Genomic DNA, 7,869 nt, shown 5'->3' on the forward strand with positions numbered 1-7,869 from the left:
CTCCTGAGGAGTCCCCCGAACTGTTTGACCACAGTGTTGGGTACATGCTCCAGGAGGATGCCCAGCGTTTTGAAGGCTCCGATGATGGTACTCAGCTAGAGAAAGGCAGTAACGTGAGCCCAGACAGAGGGTGTGCCCAAGAAGGGCAGCAGTCTGGCAGTCATGTTCCCCTTGCTGCAGCATACTGCCAGGTTTGCTCCAGTGTTTTGGAGGGCGGGGATGATGAGGTCACTGACTTCACGTGGGTGCCTGATAGGAGAGAGGAGGAGGAGGAGGCACATCACCAACAAGGCAGGATGCCCTCCAGGGGCCAGCCTAAGGGCAGCACACTGACTGCATCACACCGAAGAGCTCCGCATGTGCAGGGCGCTGCTGTCTCTGTGCGTTATTCCAAAAGTTCTTTGGTGTGGGCCTTTTTTTGAGATGAGTGCATCAGATCGCACCACTGCTATTTGCAACATATGTCTCAAGCGTATCTCACATGGCCAAAACATCTCCCGCTTGGGCACCACATGCTTTGCCAGACATTTGTTGACCAGCCATGCAGTTCGTTGGCAAGCGTACCTAAAAGACCCACACCAAAGAACAAAGAAGACCTCTCCTTGCTCCTCATCAGCTGGGATCTCCAACCCCACTATACCTTCAGTCCTCTCTGAGACCTGCACTGAGAGGCATGATGGTGTAGAATTAGGTGTGTCACAGCCAAGTACTTGCGGGCAATCTGCTATCGGTACACCAACGTCAGATTGTACCAGGCAAATTTCCCTGCCCCAGGCGGTCAGTGGTAAGGTGCATATTACCGCTGACTCATGGTCCAGCAGGCATGGACAGGGAAGTTACCTCAGTTTTACTGCGCATTGGGTGACTCTGCTGGCAGCTGGGAAGGATGCAGGACAAGGTGCAGCAGTGCTGGAGGTTGTTCCGCCACCACGTCTCCAAAATGCCACTACTGGTGATTCTGACACACCTCTCTCCTCCACCCCCTCCTCTTCTTCTTCCTCCATGGCCTCTTCCTGTGCTTTGTCCTTGGAACCAGCGGTGCTCCGTAGGCGTTCAAGGGGCTACGCAAGTACGCAGGCCAAAAGGTGCCATGCGGTGCTTGAGCTGGTGTGCTTGGGGGACAGGAGCCACACTGGGGCAGAGATTCTGTCAGCTCTGCAGGGGCAGGTTCAGAGGTGGTTGACGCCATGCCAGCTTAAGACAGGTATGGTGGTTTGCGACAATGGCATCAACCTACTCTCTGCCCTCCGACAGGGACAACTGACACATGTGCCCTGTTTGGCTCACATCCTTAACTTGGTGGTGCAGCGGTTCTTGGGCAGGTATCTGGGCTTACAGGATGTCCTGAGGCAGGCCAGGAAAGTCTGTGTGCATTTCCGCCGGTCATAAAATGCCAGTGCTCAGCTGGCAGACCTCCAAAAGGAATTTAACCTGCCCAAGAACCGCCTAATCTGTGACATGCCCACCAGGTGGAACTCAACATTGGCCATGCTGCAGTGGCTGCACACACAGCAGAGGGCCATCAATGAGTACTTGTGCAACTATGGCACAAGGACAGGGTCAGAGGACCTTGGTTTCTTTCCCCACGCCAGTGGGCCATGATCAGGGATGCATGCACTGGCCTGTCACCATTTGAGGAGGCCACGAGGATGGTGAGCAGTGACAGTGCATGCATCAGTGACACTGTCCCCCTTGTCCACCTGTTGGAGCACACGCTGCGTGGAATAATGGACAGGGCACTTGAGGCAGAACAGAGACAGGAAGAGGAGGACTTCCTTAGCTCTCAAGGCCCCCTTTATACAGACAATGTTCCTGCGTGCCCGCCGATCACACAGGAAGAGGAGGAGGAGGATTGTGTCAGCATGGAGGTAGAGCCTGGCACTCAGCATCAGCAGCAGTCTTTATGGGATCATTTACAGTCCCAAGAAACCCATGGACTTGTACGTGGCTGGGAGGAGGTGGCTGCGGATCATGTCATCCTTAGTTACCCAGAGGACTCCGGACCGAATGCCTCAGCAAACCTACGCTGCATGGCCTCCCTGATCCTGCAAAGCCTGCGTAAGGATCCTTTGTGGTATCAAGGAGAGGGATCGTTACTGGCTGGCAACCCTCCTTGATCCACGTTACAAGAGTAAGGTTGCAGACCTTATCTTGCCGTCGCAGAGGGAGCAGATGAAACATCTTCATGAAGCCTTGCAGAAAGGATTGTGCCATGCATTCCCTTGAGACTGGGAGGTTACAAACTCCTGTTCCTGGACGTGTTGCCGAGTCTTTGGTCAGTCAAAGAAGGAGCGCTGGAGAAGGTGGCCGTCTGACTAATGCGTTCAGACAATTTTTTAGTCTGCAGCCCCAAGATATGATCGGTTCCAGCAACCATCGCCAGTGTCTGTTTTACATGGTGCAGGAATACCTAGGGGCAAGATCTGACTTGGACACCTTTCCCACTGAAAATCCTCTGGGTTACTGGGTCTTGAAGATGAATCACTGGCCAGAGCTTGCACAGTATTCAATTGAGCTACTGGCCTGTCCTGCATCCAGCGTTCTTTCGGAATGCACATTCAGTGCTGCTGGAGGCTTTGTAACCGATCACAGGGTGCGCCTGTCCACTGACTCGGTCGATCGACTGACCTTCATAAAAATGAATCAGTCTTGGATCACCACCAGATACTAAGCACCTGATGTTGATGTAACCGAATAAATTTTTTTGAAATGTCAGATCCCTTCAAGACTGCCTATGCTGATGCTGAGTGACTATCCTGTTTAACAGAGGCATGTAATTACAATTTTTGATGCAATTCTTTACAGCAGGGCTCGTTCCTGCGCTCCAACTAGAGTATATGTGAGGGGTTGCAGTGTTGTGGCACCAGCATCAGTGCTTAAGGCCCAATTTTTCAGCCCCTGTTTAACAGGGGCGTGTACTTACAATTTTTGATGCAATTCTTTGCAGCAGGGCTCGTTCCTGCGCTCCAACTAGAGTATCTGTGAGGGGTTGCAGTGTTGTGGCACCAGCACCAGTGCCTAAGGCCCAATTTTCAGCCCCTGTTTAACAGGGGCGTGTAATTACAATTTTTGATGCAATTTTTTGCAGCAGGGCTCGTTCCTGAGCTCCAACTAGAGTATCTGTGAGGGGTTGCAGTGTTGTGGCACCAGCATCAGTGCCTAAGGCCCAATTTTTCTGTCCCTGTTTAACAGGGACATGTAATTACAATTCTTGATCTAATATTTTACAGCAGGGCCCGTTCCAGCACCCACCAATAGTAACTGTGAGGACTTACAGTGTTGTGGCACCAGCACCACCACCAAAGTCCCAATTTTTCTGCCCCTGTTTAACAGGTGCATGTAATTACAATTCTTGATCTAATATTTCACAGCAGGGTCCGTTCCAGCACCCACCAAGAGTAACTGTGAGGACTTACAGTGTTGTGGCACCAGCACCACCACCATTACCAAAGGCCCAATTTTTCTGCCCCTGTTCAACAGGGGCATGTAATTACAATTCTTTATCTAATATTTCACAGCATGGCCCTGTGAAGGCTTACAGTGTTGTGGCAACACCAACACCTAAGACCACAATTTCTGCAGAGTATATAGGGCAGGCCCCTACTTTCAAACATCTAACTTACAAATGACTCCTACTTGCAAACAGAAGGAGACAACAGGAAGTGAGATGAAATCTACTCAATAGGAAGGGACATTCTCTCCTGTAAGAGTTAATATGGGAAAAACGTTTCTCCTTTCCACTGATGCTTTATCACCAATCCTTGTTTCACTAAAAACCCCACATTTTCTAAAAACGTTTGCCATTGTGACAGAAAGTGAGGTGAAATCTTCTGAAGAGGAGCACAGACAGCAAAACAAATGTTACAGGGGTGATAACCCTTTCCTATGTTTTCCAAAAAGCTTAAAAATGTATTTTTTGGCTGGAGCTACACTTTAAAAATGTTCCAGTTCAAAATTACAAACAGATTCTACTTAACAACAAACCTAAAGTCCTTGTCTTGTTTGCAATGCCAGTATACTGCTGTTCAGCTTATATAGGGTATAAAGTATATATAATTTGAGTATATATAATTTGGGTGTGGGGTTCCCCTTAATATCCATACAAGACCCAAAGGGCCTAGTAATGGACTTGGGGGGGTACCCATGCCATTTGTCTCACTGATTTTCATCCATATTGTCGGGACCCGACATTACATTAAAGCCACAAGCAGTTTTAAATGACTTTTATTCCTTTAAAAATGTAATTTTGTGCAGGGACTGTTCTAAGCACGGGAAACACGTGCCACTTTACAGGCATACTATAGACACCCCCCAGGTACGATATTTAAAGGAATATTTCACTTTTTTTTTTCACTTTAAGCATCATTAAAATCACTGCTCCCGAAAAAACGTCCGTTTTTAAAACTTTTTTTTGCATTGATTCATATCTCCTGGGGCAGGACCCAGGTCCCCAAACCCTTTTTAGGACAATACCATGCAAATTAGCCTTTAAAATTAGCACTTTTGATTTCAAACATTCGAGTCTCATAGACTTCAATGGGGTTCTAACGTTCATGCGAATTTTCGGTCCATTTGCTGGTTCTGGTGCGAACCGAACCGGGGGCTTCGGCTCATCCCTAACAAGCAATGTAAACATCCCTTGTGACAGCAATAGGCAGTGACAGGTACCATTTACAGAGGGATCTGGAGTCCCCTATAAAGGGTACCCCAAAAGACCCCAAACCACTCCTCTGCACTTCAAAGTATTCAAAATGACAAAATCTGTGTTTTTGAAAACTTTAAAAAAAAAAATTGCCACTGTTTGCAGCTGAGTAAACCGGAAGTGACGTCGCTTCTGGGTTACTACATTGGAGACACGATCAAAGCCAATTGCGGCTTTGTTCGGATCTGCAGCCAGCTGGAAGATCAGATGTGGTGGAATGGGAGACCCTGGCATCCTCTCCCACTGCTTGTGATAACGGCCGAGCAGCTCATTAGCCACATTGTATATAAAGATGTATTAAACCTTGTGAGCTGCTATGTCATCACATCAAGCTAATATATTTTGGACTGTCACATTGTTCACTTATTCATTGATTGTTATAAGGACACTATTTTAGCACATTGCACTTTAACTTGTAATATTCACTTATTGCTATTAGGATTTCATGAGGTGCTTAGAGCACATTGCACTTTATGAGGACTGGTATATTGCATTGAGGTTTTGATTATTGCAGCAGTATCCACTCCATGTGGGACACACATTATTTATTGTAATTCATATTTCAGCGCTGCACTCATTATTTTTGTTTTTGATTTTCATTAGCCACATCGGTTGTTATCACAAGAAAGCCGACCAGCAGCTCTAAAAAATTGTACCGGGTGATGCCTCTGGCTGCAGGCATCACCCCGGTATAACCACTTCAACAAAATGATGTACAGGTACATGTTTTTTATGTGAAATGGTTAAAGGATAAATTAACCTTAACAAAAAATAATAAATGCACATTCTTTTTGCAGGTAAAAAAAACGTGCATTTACTTTTTTTTGTTTTAGGAGCCTGGAAAGCATTGCACCAGCAATCAGAAGCTCACCGGTGCCATGCAGGTCTCCTGCAGAGTGTCAGTGTAAGCTGTCTGCCCATACATCGTACATCATCCGGGCAGGCAGATGACAACATCATCTGATGATCTATCATCTGATGACGAAACACGTAGGATAAGCTGGTGATGTATAACACTTCTGTATGCCGAGATGCAGTGGCCATCTTGCTGGTTGGGAATGCTGCTTTTTTAACCAAGACATGCGTGTGTACACTTCTACCAGGTCAGTGTTATTTTTCATCATATATTAAACTGGATTGAGATCTCTGCACTGCAATGAGGAGTACCTCTTTTTGTCCCTCTATGTGATTGATCGAGCTCTGGAGGATACGTTTGTATTACCTGGAAAGGTATACCGAGACTGGTGATTTCACTTGACACTTGACTGCTGCCCATTGCATGTTTGACCTTTGTAATGAGGGTCTGGAGAGGAGGGTATGAGGCAGTGTGATTAGGTTCCGGTGGTGGTTTCCTCACTTATGTGCTATTTAGCTTCACTTTAACTTCAGAAGACTTCCTGTGGACTCTTTCTTTATGGACTTTTATGAATTTTAGTTTTTAATGTGCACCTCTACCTTTTTTAGTTTTACACTGACAGGAAAAATCAATGAACTACCACAGTGCTCTCAGCACCACAAAGGCTGTCAGTACTTATAGCTCATTGATTTACAGGGATCTGTGAATCAATGACATGGTGCGATTTGTGGCAGATGATCTCTGGCTCGTTGCCACAAGAGGGATCAGGGGATGGGAGCAGGCAGATGTTGAAAGTGTTATATGTAATATGTTCAGAAAGGTGAGCTTATCCTTTAGGAAGACTCTGCTCTAAGGTATTTATATATATATATATTTTTTTCGTTGTTAAATATTTACATAAATGGATTAGATATTGTGCACACATTGTTTACACCTGAATTGTTTTATTGTTTAAAATAAGACAAAAGTAGTACATACCTGCTTTTCTAGCCATCCTGAAAGATGTGAAGTTGATCTTCAATGGTCTATTTGCACTGAAAGATTAAATTATAATTGTTACTTTATTAGAAGAATATATAATATATATTAAGCATCAGATAGTGATTGTTAAACTCAAAAAAGCATATAATCCTTTATTTATCTCTTTGCACCAGCGGTATGCATATTCGCGGCCTCTCAGAAGGTGGGTCTTAACGCTGAGAGGCCGCATGTATGCGTACCAAAATGTAAACAGAGCTGTGCCGAGAGCACAGTTACCGGCGGCTAACGGAAAGCTACCGATCTCTACTTGCAATTGGAAGCTTTCAGATCATGTGACCGTTGTGACAGCTAATCACAGCAATCACATGATCAAAAACCCCACCCCTAATTCCGGCATAATAAACCTCTTAAAAAGCCAGGAGGCATTAACACATTAATCATCCCTCAAAGTCTTATATACAGTACATTGAACCAGCACTGAAAAAATGCAACCAAAGGCCAAATACAGAAAAGCGTTGCAAAATTAACCAAAAGGTACATATAGCAAAGCATAAAAATGGTCAGGTGAGCATGTGGAAATCAGAAATAAATAAACATTTCCTGGCACCAACCCCCTAGCCGATGATCTCATAGCACGCAAGCAGAGTCTGGTATTGTAACTCACAAAGCAAATGGACAAATAAACCAGTGGCAGTGGTAGAGATTTCATTAATAATGATAATAATATTAGTAATAATAATATGGAAAGGACCATTTCATGGTTAGCTAGAGATGTTTTTTTGTAGGTTGGATCCACAAAATATATCACTGGAATGAAATAATAATTTGTACATTTTTCTTACTCCTCCCACCTTAACCCCCCCACCACACACACTTTCATCTTTTTGTTGGAGTTCCCCCATCATACATACTGTATGTTCATTAGAGTAGTACAAACCAACCCCCTAATATTTATAACAACTTAGGATGTCTACCTCTAAATTTACCACCATTTCATATAACATGCAAGGTTTTCATCCCTCCCACAAATGTAGAAGTGCATTTAACTTCTTCTCTAGCCTGCAATCTGTTCTAATATTATCTGCTTACAGGAGACTAGATGTTTTTGCCTCCTCAGAATCCCAATAATTTTATAGGAATTACCAGCAAAATTTTCAGGCTACTTTTAGAGAAAAGAGACAGAGAGTTTTGATTGCTTTCCACAAAAACACCACCTTTACATGTTCTTTAGACTAGGATGACTAATAGATATCTCCTTTAGCAAGGTAAATTATTCCATGAGGAAACCTTGGTTCGGTTGGGTGTATAGGGTACTTGATATGAAAGGTCA

Source organism: Aquarana catesbeiana, linkage group LG06 (genome assembly GCF_042186555.1).
Source record: "Aquarana catesbeiana isolate 2022-GZ linkage group LG06, ASM4218655v1, whole genome shotgun sequence".
Lineage (NCBI taxonomy): Eukaryota > Metazoa > Chordata > Amphibia > Anura > Ranidae > Aquarana > Aquarana catesbeiana.